The sequence below is a fragment of the Rhipicephalus microplus genome, chromosome X (assembly GCF_043290135.1).
Source record: "Rhipicephalus microplus isolate Deutch F79 chromosome X, USDA_Rmic, whole genome shotgun sequence".
In the NCBI taxonomy this organism is placed as follows: domain Eukaryota; kingdom Metazoa; phylum Arthropoda; class Arachnida; order Ixodida; family Ixodidae; genus Rhipicephalus; species Rhipicephalus microplus.
In genome coordinates, this window is record NC_134710.1 from 130,789,124 (window position 1) to 130,805,680 (window position 16,557).

The window sequence follows — 16,557 nt, forward strand, 5'->3', positions numbered from 1 at the left end:
CGTCCCCAGTTCTGGCCCCCATCCTTCGCATTTGAACTGCCTTTGTTCTTCGACGTGTGTATGTGGGAGGTAGTGGACAGATACTGCACCACGGTGGCCAATCCTTCTTTGGTGAGGGAGTGCGTTACCGATGGTGGTCACCGGTGAGGCCGCACCCCAGTCCGATGACATTGCATTGCTAAGTAACTCGGGGGACGAATTGTAACTCATGATTACGGAGTTAGACAAGGAGAGCAGAAAGGTGGGTCTTAAAATTAATCTGCAAAAAATGAAAGTAATGTACAACAACCTCGGAAGGGAGCAGTGCTTCGACATAAGTAATAGTTCACTTCAAGTTGTAAAAGGCTATGTCCACTTAGGGCAGGTAATAACAGTGGAGGTGGCAAATCCTTCTCTGGTGAGAGAGTGCGTTACCGATGGTGGTCTCCGGTGAGGTCGCACCCCTGGCTGATGACATTGCATTGCTAAGTAAGTCAGGGGACGAATTGCAACTCATGATTACGGAGTCAGACAAGGAGAGCAGAAAGGTGGGTCTTAAAATTAATCTGCAAAAAACGAAAGTAATGTACAACAACCTCGGAAGAGAGCAGCACTTCAAGATAGGTAATAGTGCACTTCAATTTGTAAAACACTGTCTACTTAGGGCAGGTAATAACCGCGGAGCCGAACCACGAGATTGAAGTAACTAGAAAAATAAGAATGGGGTGGAGCACATTTGGCAAGCACTCTCAAATTATGACAGGTAGATTGCCACAACCCCTCAAGAGGAAGGTATATAACAGCTGAATCTTGCCGATTATTAGCTACGGAGTAGAAACCTGGAAACTTACAAAAAGGAGTAGGAGGAGGAGAATTGAAAGAGGAAGGACAGGGAGGTTAGCCAGTTCTCAGACCGGCTGGCTACCCTGTCTTACAAAGAGAGTTCAGGTTAAACTGAGGACGATGCAGCGAGCAATGGTAAGAAAACTGGTAGGTGTAACCTTAAGGTGCAACAAGAGAGCTGAGTGGATTAGGGAACAAACGGGGGTTAAGGATATCATAGTTGAAATCAAGAAGAGGAAATGGGCATCAGCCGGGCATGTAGCGCGTAGACAGGATAACCGTTGGTCATTAAGGGTAACTAACTGGTTTCCCAGAGAAGGCAAGCTGGTTAGGGGAGACAGAAGGTTAGGTGGGCAGATGAGATTAAGAAGTTTGCGGGTATAAATTGGCAGCAGCAAGCACTGGACTGAGTTAACTGGCGGAACATGGGAGAGGCATTTGTCCTGCAGTGGACGTAGTAAGGTTGATGATGATGATGATGATGTTCTTCGACTCGCTTGCAGAGTCATAATTATGAATATTTCAGTACCGACGTTCCACACCTTTCGTCATTGTTGAAAGCCCGCCTCACTTATTACATATTCTCGTCAGCTGGAATATGTCGACAGTCCTCGCCAAACACAACCATTGGTGCTGTCACTGACTGGGATTCACTGAAACATTGTGAACTCAAAAGTGTCTTAAAATTCACGTTTGAATCTAATCCAACACTATTAGGAGCAGTCGACAAGTTTTTTATAGTCCACTTATTTAACTTAAAATGGCAGGTGAACCGATTTCAATGCGTTTGCGAAGTGGACGGAATTAAGGCCTGACTGGTAGTAGAAGGTGCAAAATAAACGTAGGTGGCCGAAAAAAAAAAATCTTATTTAAATGGCGTGCTGAAAAAACACATCGGTGGCAGTGGCAGCAGCGCGCCGATCAGTTGGCGTCGGTGACGGCGACGTAGCAAAAACTGTCGGTGGCGGCGCGCCGACCCCTCGGTGCACACCTCTACTTCTAGACTACAGTAGCGGTAGCCCTCGTTTTGCGCATGCGCGAAAAATCTTAAGACGTTTGCATCGTGTTGCTTATGTACAATCATAGAGTTTCCCAATATACTCTAGAGGAAACTCTGGCGTTAGTGTATATGGGATCTGCAACCAAGGAGGATTAAAAAAATTGCTGGAGTGGAAATCATTGCCTAGTAGTGAAGCCGTGCCTCTGGCAAGATGGTGGCTGCAGCGGCCATCTTATTAGGGGCATAATAAAGTATCACCGTTAAGCGATTAAGACAGGGAAGTTTATTGCAAACTGGTAACAACATTTCAAGTGAGTACAAATGTCTGGTGTAACAAAATCACTTCAGTGGCGTGTACAAACAACAGAACATAGACAGGCTGTAACACACAGCACTTCAATATTCGCACAGATCATGAATTACTCAAGAAAAGAAAGACAAAAAGAAACGCAAAAGCACTAAGTTGGAACTGATTCACATATTACGTGTGACGAGCAGCAATTTTTTTTCTGAGTTAAAACGGCAGTAAAGGTAATTCAATATTCCCATTCCTAACTCCCCCCCCCCCCCCCAAAAAAAAAAACGTGTATGCTTTCGGATGAAGGCTTTTTCACCGTGCGTTTTAATCTGTTCGGTAAGATACTGATCCATGATCATTCTAATCTTCTGTAATGCTGGGTATGCAGCTGGTTGGGGTCGTCGCCATGCTTCGGCCATACAGCGGCGACGCCCCAAGACGAACATAGCGTATCCCCCGCAGGCCCAAAGAGTCTAATGTGGAAACTTTTTCGGGTCACACAGTGCTCTAAGTGGGTCTTAGTGCTACTAGTTTTCCTTAGTGGGCCTCTTATTAAATGCAAAGTTCTTGGGAAGTTCAGTCACCCATACTCGTTTCTGTGTGTTATTTTGTCGGAAACAACTATCTTTTTAAGTTATAGAACTAACGTCACATTTACACTAACATATATCAAAGCCACTTGATCTCTAAGTGGGCCCTATCAGAAAAGAGCATGTTTCCGCCATCTTGGCAGTGGCAAAAGCTGGCTTCACTTCTGCTGGGAAGGCATTGCGGGAGCTTCCACTCCAGCAATTCTTTTTAATCCTCCTTGGCTGCAACGCACGGCGCTTCAGTGAGCATGGGAATGATGGGTAGTACACACATTTGTCTAAACTTCGTACTTCTGGCCTGCTTTTGGCTCTGCGTGTGTTCGTGTGGCTTGAAGCTGTTTTCTTACGAAACAAAAATCAGCAAATGTTCAGTGATTGCGCATCACCACCCTATTTTTTTCGAATTACCTTTCCATATTTGGTCACGAAGTTCAACAGGGTGTAATCTTTCTTCCAAAACAAAATCGAAACACAGCAATAAACGAAGCCGCAAGTACGATTCGCCACCAGTAAGTACGAAGACTAGGCAAATGTGTGTACTACCCATCATTCCCATGGTCGCTGAACGATCGCAGTGCCAGAGTGCCCTCTAGTTAATTTTGGGAAACTCTATGGGTACAATCGAGAAAGACGATATATAGGTGTTCTGTGACGATATTTCGTGCATTTGTCCTTAGATTCGTAGGCGCTGGCGTACGTGTTTCTGTCCCAAGCTCGCGCCCTGCTGTTCTCTGGCCTTGCTCGAGGGAAGTTTTTCTTACACCGTGCTTTGTCTCCGCGAATCGTACAGCTCTCTTGTAGACAACGTAGCACGCAAATCACTGACCCGTAGCCATTTCGTCAACACCAGTGTGACTGTACTACTTGCTCGATCGACAGACGTAGCGAGCTGGGCATGCAAGGTTCTGTCTGGCGTTGCTATATAATGCCTAGAATATACTTACAAGTGTGCCGACCGCGGCCTTCGCGGTGCCACGGAGAATGATGCCTTCCACCGGCGGCCACTAGTCGGCGATAGCCACAGGGACCGTGTAGAGTCACTGGTCTAGGACCGTGCTATGCCGAGCCAATGGCCGAGCGGCCCAAGCCGGAGCCCGAGCGGAGTGGTGTCGCCAGCTTCCCTACCACAGCCGCTCCTGCGGCCGTGTCTCTATACCACCACACTCCAGCCAATGCGCGCGTGCGACAGGTGCCGATGGGCTCTCCCAGTCCATAGAGTTTCCTATATGTTAATTTTAGGAAACTGCATGCCCCAGCCCACTTAGAACTGTATAACCCTGGTTGGGGAGCAATGCAAAATGAAAGCAATATTTTTTCGTTGCACTTAAAAACGCACGTACGCCCCGTTATCATTAATACGGTATACAATATCGTGTTTGATAAAAAATTACCAATAAATAAATGATAGGCGCGGTTTCCGAGGAAAGAGAAAAAAATCTAATGAAGTTCAATACAGTTCAATGGTGAAACTCGCGGCATATGGTTGATTTTACTATGCCACAACATTTAGGAGAATTTTTCTATTGCTGAAAGGTAGAATCAGTTTTTCGCATGAGCTTCAATACTCTAACGACGTTGACGCTAGCTTAATTGATGAAACGCAAATAGTTTATTTTCATAATTAATATGCTCGGAGTGCTACAGCACATATCGAATTTTCTTCATTTTTGAGGATTTTGGACACATTGATTGAAACACCCGGTACAGATGCGGACATTGTCGACCAGTGCAAGAAAAAAAAATGAATATTAACGCAGCAGCATTAAGGAGCTCATTTCGTAGATATGCCGATGTCGGCGTCGCCGTTTTAAACGAAAAATTATCTTGGCCGTGAAAAGAAACCGAGAGAGTTGCAAATAAATGAAGGCTAAAATTTTTGGTTTGACTTTTTCACGGGGAATTCCACTGATGACAACATAGGCTGTAATTTTGAAGGAATGCAGGGAGCGCTAAACGTAGCATTCACTGAAATGTTTCTCACTAACGACAGCCGCCGCAGTTAGTCTTCGATCCTTTCGCTTTCTGTTTTTCTCCCACTCGGCTCAGCGTTCTGGGTCTGCAGGGGCGCTGAATAATAAGATCCGCTCGTGTTTAGAGTAGTATCCACTCACACAATATGAAAGAAAGTCGGGCGCTCTCCTTACGCCTCCTTTTCTGCGACGAAATCTCGGTTCCGTGAAGAGACACAGGCGTGAACAACGCGCACAGAACACAAACACGTCAAAGACAGGCGGAGGCATGCGCTATGTGCGCAACAGCAGAAATGCCCCTCAACTACACCGCAACCGACTGGGTATACGAACGCGCATCCGAAGTGCATCCAAAGCGCAAGCAGCGCGCATGCAACGCGCGTGCGCCCCGCCGCTCGGATTGCACGGTCCCTAAAAGGGTGTCGCCGTTTGGTGGCCTCCGGAGGAAGGCATCATCGGGAGTGCCAGCGTCTCCCATTGGAAACGCTCGGTGGTCCGCACACTAGTAAGTATATTCTAGGCACTGCAGCGTTGCATATGCTGTTGCCAGACTGTCGTCAAACTTGGCAGAGAAATTTGCCCCTGTAGTTGTGGCTTTCTTCGTGTGGGTTTGGCGTCGTCCGTGGTGCATTTTGCGAGTGCATGAGCGATGCTGGCCGTTTTAATTAACGGAATGAACCGCGCCTTGCAGACGTTGGGACGCGTTCTCTTGCTGTGTGCTGCTGTGCAATTAAGAGATCGTGTCTCAGAGTTAGAGAATCAACGACGCGTCGTCCACCGTGCATTTCGCGAGTGTGATGAACTTGTCCGCGAATGTGTGTGCGACGTAATTAACGCAATGAACCGCGCGTTACACAAGTCGGGGCGCGTTCTCTTGCTGTGTGCGTAGCTGTGCAATTAAGAGATCGCGTCTCAGTATTGGGGAAGACGGGGAAAACTGCATAGAGTCGCAGCAGGCGGTGCGCTGCCTCCCCAACCCCTTCTTTTTTTTTTTCACCGCTCATCGTGCCGCGTCGACCGCGTGCCACGACGGGGACGCTACTTATGCAACGCCAAACAGAACCTTGCCTGGCGGCGTTCCGAAAAGCTCGGCTGCGACGTAACGACGCTACCATCGAAAATCCCTAGATCAAAAGCTCCCCCAAAAAAACTCTTCCTAGGTACGGACCATAGAGTTAATACAGAGTCAGTATATTAACTCTATGGTACGGACGAATACTGGCGCATGCGCAGAGCAAAAACACTCGTTGGCAACATTGTGGGCATTGCCTAGATTTGAAGGTCTCGTCACTCTACCTTGGGCACCCTCTGCGAACAATAAGTGACGTTACTATCACGTCACTCATGTATGACGTCATTTTGATGTTTTTCTCCTTGAGTTGGTTTGGCATTTTCCCCGTGTTGCCAAAGGGTGTCTATAGCATGTCACGTGCTTGGATAAGTTCTTCATTAGTCATTTCGTAGTCCTTGTGCCATGGGTCCCTCATCGTCACCATGCCATGCTTATTAGGTACTAAACTATACAGGAGCCGTCTTAAGGAAGGCTCATGTGTTTAGAAAGAGTGGGTAACGATTCCGAGTACTATAGGTTCTCTACTATAGGAGAGCTTAAAGTTGTGTTTAGAAAAAAAAAGGGTAATGATTTAGAGTGCTTGGTACTCTACTATGGGAGAGCTTAAAGCCGTGTGTTTAGAAAAAGTGGGTCACGATTTAGACTACTTGGTACTCTACTATTGTAGAGCACGTAAAAACCACGCAGATATGGACTATGATCTCAACTGTCAGGAGTGACACAGATCTTTATCTCTTTTTCATAAGCCTCCGTGGTTTATCCAATTCATGTTTATGAGTTTACATGTTCAGCCAAATTGAATAATTAGTAATTTGTGCCGTTGAAACAGTCTTGATAATTAAATTACGCTTCCTTTCTAACCTTTATTTAAGTGGCGAGAAGTAATAATACTGTTTAGAATGATACTCTTTTTCACATTAGTAACACGAGACAAGCGTTTATTTTTTCACAGAATCCATCCGAGTAACGAAGCTTTCATTTCGTTTGCTCCGTATAGTTTCTAGTTTTCCCTTCCTTCATGCGTAAAGGGGCCATATATTCTATTTATTTTATTCACGAGCACGTAAGAAAAAAAACCATCCCAAGTAAATTAAAAGAAATTTGATTTACAGCCCCATTCCATGTTTGTAAACACAGGTAGGCCGACGTCGACATGATGGTTAAAATTATAGTGACAACCCACGTAACTTCCGCCATAAGCAGAACAGACGCCGCCACGCCTAAGGAGGTTCTATGTCTATTCTATGTCTTCTGGAGTGAAGGTGCGCCCCGATGTAGTGTACTAGAATATTCTAGTACACTATAGCTCCGATAAGTGACGCCGGTCGCCGCCATATTGAAAAAGGAAAAACTGGGAAGCAGATGACAAAGTGCGCTTCGTAGCTCCGCCCCCGCAGTCGCCTTTGGAGACTGTGAAATGCCTTTGTAAAGCAGTTAAAGATTTTACAAGGCCATGGTGACTTCGTGCGTCGCTTATGGCTGCATAAATCACATCAAGAAGGCACCTGGGATCACCTTTCACGTGTAAGTATTCTTGCTTCGTTCGCTCACGATCGCCTGTTTTTCCGCGTCTTTTGTTAAATTAGAAACAATATCAAAGGTGCGCATGCGTGTAATACATGCGTATAGCTGTATGGAAGGTAACTTGAAGCTTTAAATGCTCGCTGACACGACGTTGTCCACGAGTTTTAAGTTTACGGACGAAGGACTTGTGGTCTGTGGCTACGCGTACCTAACATTGGAACGAGTAGGACGTCTGAATGGCCTTTGAATTCCAAGTTTTCTGGTGTTGTCTTACAAGGCAAGACTGACGGCGCGCATATATATATATATATATATATATATATATATATATATATATATATATATATATATATATATATATATATATATATATATATATATATATATATATATATATATATATATATATATATATATATATATTGATGAGTGAATATCGAATTTGGTGCATGTTTATCAAGGAATTCGCAAATGTAGAGAACAATTTTATGCCGTGATTATCCGTGTTAAAGGAAAGGTTTCCGAAAGACAGTGGGCTGTGTTCTGCCTGGGAACGTGCTGTTCGAAGAAATAGTTAGAGGGCTATGGACGGTGACCACCTCTGTTCTATTCACTTCAAAGAATGCTGCTTCGACAGAACGGGGCAGACAACCAGCTGACTGCGGCCTGGTACTGCACCTTCGATTTTTCCTACTTTCCGAGCGCATCTGACACAACCTGTTCGTTTTAACCTCCTTCCATATCAATAAAATGTAGTCACAAAAATAAGCAATTGCGTCTAAAACAAGATAAGACACCTTTGAAATCCGTTCTATCTTGCCGATATCTTGCCGAAGAAACCGAAACCAAAACGTCGATAGACGAAGTTGCCAAAATGAGTGAGTGGCGTTATATCAAACATCGAGCTACCTCGTTTCTAGGCTCTGAAGGCCGCGCTTGACATGACAACACACGTCGCCAACGGAAGTTGATAAATATTATGCACAACTAACGCCACTGCAATCGTTCTTATAAATGGTTCATTTGGGGTACGTCTCATGGAGTTTGTCGATTGCACGCGACATCGGTGCTTCGGTTTTGGTTCCGCCTGTAAATTGGTTAGAATTCGATAACTCCGGAAAAATTACTGGTGACACCCAGTTTATTTAATTACCTCTTTTTTCTAACTTTAGCTTTAATCACTTCAACTTCCTTATATATATTCTCTGGTAATCTCCCGACACACACACAGGCACATATATGAAAGAGGCGAGCAAATGTCACGTTCCCCTTGATCTTGAGTATCTGAGCTACATTTCTTAAAACACCCAATATCTACTACAACTTTTTTGTTCCGCAATAATGTGCCAGCATGCAAGCTCGATGTGTGAAGCATCCTTTGACAACAGATTGATCCGATAGCATGCAGCTGACAATGGGTGCATGAAAAAAATTGTTTCATAAACAAGAAGAGTCGTTTATTCGTATGTGTAATCTAAAAGTGGTTTCCATCTCATTTTTTTTATAGTTGAACTGCAAACCAACGCGCGCAACGCACGTATTCTATTGCGGTCTATGACGGTTCCGCCCTGTTTTTCCTCTAGCAATATGGCCGCTAGCGGCTTCACTTGCTGCTGTTGGCGGTGGCCGGGATTGCCACTCCAGATGTTCTATAGAACCTCCTTGCTCATTATCAACGTTGTCATGATTAACCTTCTTGGACAACAAACACACACACGCACGCACACACACACAACAGTATTTCCTTCATGCATGGCTCTCAAAACGGCTTTCTTTAATGCAAACGCATATAATTTGTAAATAATTTTAAAAATAACGGAATGCTTTTTTTATTTCAATACTTGAATCAACACAATAGATGAAGAATAATCAATGTTTAAATTTGGCTGCAAAACCTAGGCGGTGCCTTTTTTTTTTTTGTGGCTGAGCAAATGCGTTCTCCGGTCTATCAGGTGAGCTTTGCGTTTCATTTAGTTTCTTATAATTGAAAGTGTTTCGGTTCACCCGGTGGCACGCTTTCGTTCCAACCACCTAAACTTCCCCCAAAAATGTCTAACGCGGTGATTCTGTCGCCGTCTATTCAGACATTTTCAGCCAAGTCAAGCCGTTTTTAAGCGGCTATTGGGTGAACCGAACGTTTTGGTAAAGTGTTATTCTAGAACACTATACTATTCTAGAACACTATAGTATAGAACACTAGAACACTATTATTCTAGAACACTACAATAGCACACTATTATTCTGGAACACGGTTATTCTAGAACACTATAAGGTCCGTTCGATTCACCTGCACCGGTCGGAACCGGTTCACAGCTGTGCACGCGAAGTTCAGAAATTGTGCAGCGTGAGTTCAGCGGTGCAGGCACAGCATGACACCCGAAACGAATGACGATGTGCCGACAAGGTGCAGGCTTTATTTCTTTTCGCTTAATTTACACCATTCAGCAAACACCGACCTATGGCGAAACGCACATGCGGACAGTTTATGAGGCGCAAACATCTTGGCAAAACACACCGCATTTGTAGAGGCGGGTACGGCGCCTAAGCCACCTACGTCTAAGTGCTGCGTCGTCTGCTCAGCTGCACGCGCGCCTGCACCAAGCCGGCACCGTCAGCGAAGGAGGTGCAGGAAAATTGTGAACCGGTGCTGCACCTCTTCTGCACCCTTCGAAACGAATGGCAGGATTCAGCGGTCGTCAATGCTGCACCGCTGAAACGAATGGTAAGGTGCAGCACCTCGTGAACTGGTTCACGTGGTGCAGGCGAATCGAACGGACCTATAGTTTTGGCCCTCAAAAGGTTCGTGCCACCCGGTGGTAGCAGACGCGGCCCTTATAATTCAAGTCGGTCTACGAAAAAAAAAAGTGACGAATATATTCTCGATCCCGTTAGCAAAACACTTTTCTGGTTACTCAGCGGTGCAACCCTTGGCGCAGTCGGGCTTTCGGTTTGAAAGACGATCTGCTCGTTTGGTGGTTCCGTTCCGCTTACAACTGAAACCAGGAGAGCTGTGCACCTTTCTATTTGCAAATTATGTTCTCTTCCGACGCTTTGATTACATCAAGAGTAGTCGCCCAAAGACTGTTTTCGTATATATCGATGGCTCTTGCATATATTGCGAGTTGATGCGATGCGGACATTTCCTTCTTTTCAGCTTAGACGACCGCGAATGCGCTGAGCATTATTAAGTTACAACCACCGAAGTCGCTGAGCGTTTACTTCTACATTGCGGTTTGCTATAACATTTTATTGGCACAAGGCAACTGATTTGCCACTTCTCAGGTGCGTCGTCGTACATAACTACAATCCTCTGACAACCGCTCAAGTAATTCGCGATTTTCTGTGAGACAATCTGCGTATACTTAGCGGTAATATGAACGTGCGAAGTCCCCAGTTTTGACGTGGATTCTGACGTGTGGCAGAAAAGAAAAAAAAAGTAAAGCTAACCGTGAAAGATGTTTTCCCAAATGCACGATAGAAATTAAGCTAAACCAAGTGGTTTGATCGAGCTAAGTTACAACAACGCATACCGTTCTGTATATATATATATATATATATATATATATATATATATATATATATAAAGGGAAAGAAGTGTATACCTATGGGCCCGTTTTTCCGTGTTTTGACACGAAATAATGAGATCTAACAGAAGACAGTAATGCCAAGGAATGTACAGGGGAAGTTATTAGAACCAATGGAATGTAAATAAGAAGAAAAAAAAGTGGGTGAAAAATAACCAGCCAAAATAACCAATATGGTTTAGAAACAGATCAACGAGTATCTCTTCTAGAAGTTTTTAGTGTGGCTCTGTATCGGCTGGCCGCCTAAACTTAGCCGTTCGTCTAGCTGTGACGTGATATTAAGTCTGCAGCGTAGACATCGGGACTTCGCCTCGAGTTAGCTCAACCTGCTCGAAGTCACCTGCAAGCACTAGCCTCCCGGAGCCACCAGCGTTGCAACACCGCCGACATCGCAGTCGTGCCAGAACTCTCTTCGACTTCTCGCATCCGATCGTAGGGGACGCGACGCTGCCGGTCATCACACTTATGCCTTCACCTGTTAATATCTTCGAACTTTCTCCTCCGTAGTTTTATTGTTGTTAGTTTGTGTAGTTTGTAATAGTTCTCTCTCGTAAGCTGATTTATTGTTTTATATGTATTTTTAGTTGTATCAAGTGTTGATGTATTTTGTTAGTTGTATTGAAGTGTTGTACTAGATCCCATGTGCTGCAATATCACTAGAGTAAAGTTTGTTTTGTTTTCTCACGTCTCTGATCTCTTCACTGTCTCTGCTTGCGTACGGAACGAACTAACCTGCTGTCATTCCCGTCGCCGACTTGGCGCTGGCGACGCTAGAGTGGCAGCTTGTAACAAAACTGGCTCGTTTCTTGGTCACGGCTGGTTATTTTTCACCCACTTTTCTTTCTTCTTATTTACATTCTATTGGTTCTAATGACTTCCCCTGTACATTCCTTGGCATTACTGTCTGTTAGATCTCATTAATATTATATATATATATATATATATATATATATATATATATATATATATATATATATATATATATATATATATATATATATATATATATATATATATATATATATATATATATATATATATATATATATATATACCTACTCGAATGCAACGTGTGTGGTATGCAGTACATCGGATAAACAGAAACACCATTTAGGATTCGCTTCAATAATCACAGAGCCCATGCTAAATCAGCCCCAAGTCTACCTCTATCAAAACATCTCAATCTTCCCGACCATGCATTCGACAAACTATCAGTAACGCTCTTAGAGACGGGATTTAAATCAAATCGAGAACGTGAACAACGAGAGTCATACCTTATCCACCGATTTAACACCCTCGAGAGAGGAATAAATTAGAATCCTGGTACACTTGCAGCAATTAGAGCATTAGAAAACAATAACGGCAACAATGAAAATAGTAACTGAGTTCACGGCACTGCAGCTGCGTAGGGCACTGGACAACCCAAAACAATTCCAAATGTAACTACTCTTCCTAAGTGCAGCTGTCGTCTGTTTTCTGTTTTATTTTACTACCCAATCAATTGTGCCATGCATGACATGCCCAACAGCAACCCTGTGCACAGCCGGGAGGCCCCCACTACACACGTATTCTCCAGAAGCGGGTGTTACGCTTCAGTCTGTTACGCTTCATTTTACGTGAACCCCTTTGGGCCCAAATGCAAGACCACGGACAGCGTGCGAACGCTCCCGGGCCTGTAAACGTATCGGGGGTAGAGGCGCAGAAGTGTATGCCCAGACGCCGAGGAACCTGAGACGCTGCTGCCGCGAAGGTCGTCATGTGCTGTGCGCGCGAACGCGGTGAGCTCATGGCTCATTCGCACCTGGCTCTTGAGTGTGGGAACGCCGGTGGTGTGATCCGTGGCGCGATCAGTCGCGTGATCGGTGGCGTGACCAGTGGCGTGGTAGGTGGTGCGAACACAAGGTGATCCATATTTGGTCATGTCTGGAGGCGCCTGACGTCACACAAGCGTCTGGAACCCTTTAAAAACGCGCAGGGAGAGACTGGGTGAAGCAGTCTGGATTGAGACTCTGCCGGAACTCTGCTCCTCGGCTTCTTACCTTTGTTTGTAAACTTGAATGTCCACTTTGGTCTAACTATGTAGTATTAAACTCTTTTGATTTGCTGTTCTGCGCCGTCTCGCCGGTACTTCCCTTCTCGTCGGTCCTGATGCAAGTTACGAGCACAACCTACTGACGGCGGCGGTCAAGAGACACCCCCATAACAACTGGTGGCAGCGGTGGGATGCTGCAGTCATTTCGACGACTCGAGGGCTGAGCTGCGACACGGATCCACGAGCCGTCTCGTCTGCCAGGCCGCAACCAGATGCAGTGTTTGCGAGGGTCTACGCAGAATTCTTGGCTGTTGAGTGGTGAGTGCGGGGCTTTGTCTGCTGAGTTTTGCCAGGCTTTTTCAGTGGGGAAGCGTAACTGGTAATTCGAACTATTGTTGTCACCAAAGTGGGCTGCGGCAAGATAGTTGTGTACAGTAGGAAAGGTCGCACTGAACACAGCCATGAATTTGAAGTTGCTGCGTAAAGCGGAGTTATTACAGCTTGCAAAGGAGTTGCGTTTGGATGTTTCTGACGCACTCCGGAAACCAGAATTGATCGAGGCTATTAGTGCTCTGGAGGCTGAGGAAGATGAGCTGACGGAATGCCTTGAGATAATTCGAGAAAGGGAAGCCGCAAAAAGACAGGCAGAGGAGCGTAGAGAACAGCAAGAGAAAGAGCGTGAGGAAAGGGAGCTCGAATTAAAACGACTCGAGTTTCAACGTTCGTGAGAGCGCGAGGAACGCGATCCCGCGCTCGAGTTAAAGCGACTCGAGGTTGAAATAGAGCGCGTGCGAACGGCAGGGCAGAGAAGCGAGGCAAACAGTGCAGGGGTGCACATATCGCTCAAAATGACAGAACTAATTCGCCCTTATAAACTCGGAGAGGACATTGGGTTGTTCTTGGTGAAGTTTGAGCGGACGTGTGAGAAGCAGGGGTTCTCCCGTGAATCGTGGCCACAGCGCTTGCTCACACTCTTACCTGGCGAGGCAGCAGAAGTAATCGCTCGTTTATCCACTGAGGAGGTCGACGATTACGATAAAGTAAAATCCAGTTTGCTTAGGAAGTACAGGCTGTCTGCGGAGGCATTCCGGCGGAAATTCCGTGAATTGGAGAAAGGAAGGAGTGAGTCATACACTGAATTTGCCTATAAACTGAAGTCAAACATGGTGGAATGGCTAAAGGAGGAGAAGGCCTACGGTGACCACGCAAAGGTTATTGAGTGTTTTTTACTAGAGCAATTCTACAACCGGTTACCAGAGGACATTAGGCATTGGGTGCAAGACAGGCCAGATGTTAGCTCTGTAGCCAGAGCCGCAGAGCTAGCAGAGGAATTCGTCACACGTCGGGCTCGCGAAGGCAGTGACAGTGGTCGAAAAGGGGGTCCCGATTTTAGGTTCAAGCCAAAGAGAGGGCCTGTGAAAACGAAGGAAGAGCCTGAAATTGGGAATGCCCGAACCGTAAATACGTCGGAGTCGGAACGGAACACCGAACCTGCGTTAGAACAGCAAAGGAAGCTAGAAGCGAGGAAACCGTTCCTTTGCTATAACTGCCATAAACCCGGTCACATTGCGGCGCACTGTAAGAAACCAAAAGTTGTGTTTCTATCCATCAGTGGTAGGGACGAGAATATCGAGCTTCTCGAACCTTACATGCGCGACCTTGAAGTGAACGGGAAGCCATGCCGCGTACTGCGCGATTCTGCGGCTACGATGGACGTAGTTCACAGCTCGTACGTTGAACCGCAAATGTTCACGGGTGAGTGTGCTTGGATCAAGCAGGCTGTAGAGTCGTGTAGTGCATGCCTTCCCGTCGCAAAGGTAACTATCAAAGGTCCTTTCGGCACGCTCGAGACGGAAGCTGCCATGTCGCCGGCACTCCCTCCGCAATACCCTTACCTGTTTTCGAATAGATCTGACAAGATGCTGCGCGAGAGAGGGCAGCTGTTTGGGGAGGCAAATGTGATGGCGCTAACGCGTTCGAAAGCACGGGAACTCGCTGCGAAGGCAGTTGCCGAGTCCCCTTTAGCTGAAATCGGCCTGACGCAGGACTCCCCAGCAGAGGTCGAACTTGCGCCAGCGTTACAACAGCAGGGGGTCTCATCCGTGGAGGATGAAGCTACGGCACGGGCACCATCAGAAATATTGGAAGAGCATTCCAGAGATTTACTTGTAGCGCCTACGTCGGAAAGCTTACAGCGACTGTTAATGGTAGACAGCATGGCCTTGAGGAATCAACAAGATAAAGACCCGAGCTTGCGAAACATCCAGAGCAGGGTAAATGAAAAGATAGCCCCGAAAAACATAAGTTATTATGAGAAGGATGGCATACTGTACAGGAAGTATGTTGACAAAAGGGGTGTAATGTTTGATCAGCTGGTCGTGCCTCAAGCTTATCGAGAGGATTTACTGCGCTTGTCACATGGAAGTTCTTGGGCAGGTCATTTAGGCGTCAAGAAAACGAAGGGACGGTTGTTGCAGGAGTATTATTGGCCAGGCTGTTTCCGCGACGCAGAGCGATTTGTATGGACATGCGACACGTGTCAGCGTGTAGGTAAGCCGGGTGACAAGTCGAGGGCGCCGATGAAGCTGGTGCCTATCATCACAGAGCCGTTTCGGCGGCTCGTAGTGGACACTGTAGGCCCACTGCCGGCGACATCGTCGGGGTACCGCCACGTGCTGACCACGATATGCCCAGCGACTAAGTTCCCCGAAGCGGTTCCACTTAAAGAACTTAGCTCTGTGGAAATAGTTAACGCGCTCCTTTCCATATTCGCACGAGTTGGCTTTCCCGCCGAAATACAGTCGGATCAAGGCTCTGTGTTTACTAGTGCTCTTACCACTACGTTTTGGAAAGGTGCGGAGTAAAACTAATTCATAGTTCAGTCTACCACCCTCAGTCTAACTCCGTGGAGAAGCTCCACTCCGTTCTGAAGCGAGTGTTGAGGGCGTTATGCTACGAAAGGAATACGGACTGGGAGCTATGTTTGCCGGCTACCATGTTCGCGTTAAGGACTGCCCCGCATGAAGCAACGGGGTTTTCACCAGCCGAGCTCGTGTACGGCCGCTCGTTGCGATCTCCTCTTCGCTTGCTTCGAGAATCGTGGGAAGGCCGAGCCGAAGACCCAGTAGTGGTCGAGTACGTTTTGAAGCTACTGGAGCGTTTAAGAAGCACTCAACGGCTATCAGAGCAAGCCATGGCTAAAGCGCAACATAGGTCAAAGGTGTACTATGACCGCACAGCCAGAACCCGTCGATTTGATGTCGGGGACAAAGTAATGATACTGCGACCGTCGCAGAAAAACAAGTTAGAAGTGCAGTGGGAAGGTCCCGCCAACGTAGTTGAAAAGCTTTCTGACACAAACTACGTGGTACGCCTGCCCGGAAAGCGAAAAATACAGCAAGTGTATCATTGCAATCTGCTCAAGCCATACCGAGAACGGGAAGCAGTGGTATGCATGATGGTGAACATCCCCGAGGAGATTCCAGTTGAACTTCCAGGGCTTGCATCAGTCATAAACGGTGAGGATGGTGAACCACTAATCAAAGAATTAATATCGAAAGCGCAGTTAGAGCCGGAGCAAAAGATCGAGCTCCAGGATCTTCTGACAGAATTTCAAGACTTATTTGTAGATAGGCCTGGAAGAACCTCAGTTGTTACTCATGACA

The 16,557-nt window shown here is 46.2% G+C and overlaps 1 long non-coding RNA gene across 1 annotated transcript in view; it reads right to left on the reverse strand.

The window, feature by feature from the left end:
• The window catches only part of LOC142775754 (uncharacterized), a 117,263-nt gene extending 110,499 nt beyond the window's left edge, over nt 1-6,764 (reverse strand). Inside the window, exon 1 of the long non-coding RNA XR_012886977.1 lies at nt 3,655-6,764. This is a non-coding gene — a long non-coding RNA (uncharacterized LOC142775754). The remainder of the gene's footprint in view (nt 1-3,654) is intronic.
• Between the last annotated feature and the right edge of the window lie 9,793 nt (nt 6,765-16,557).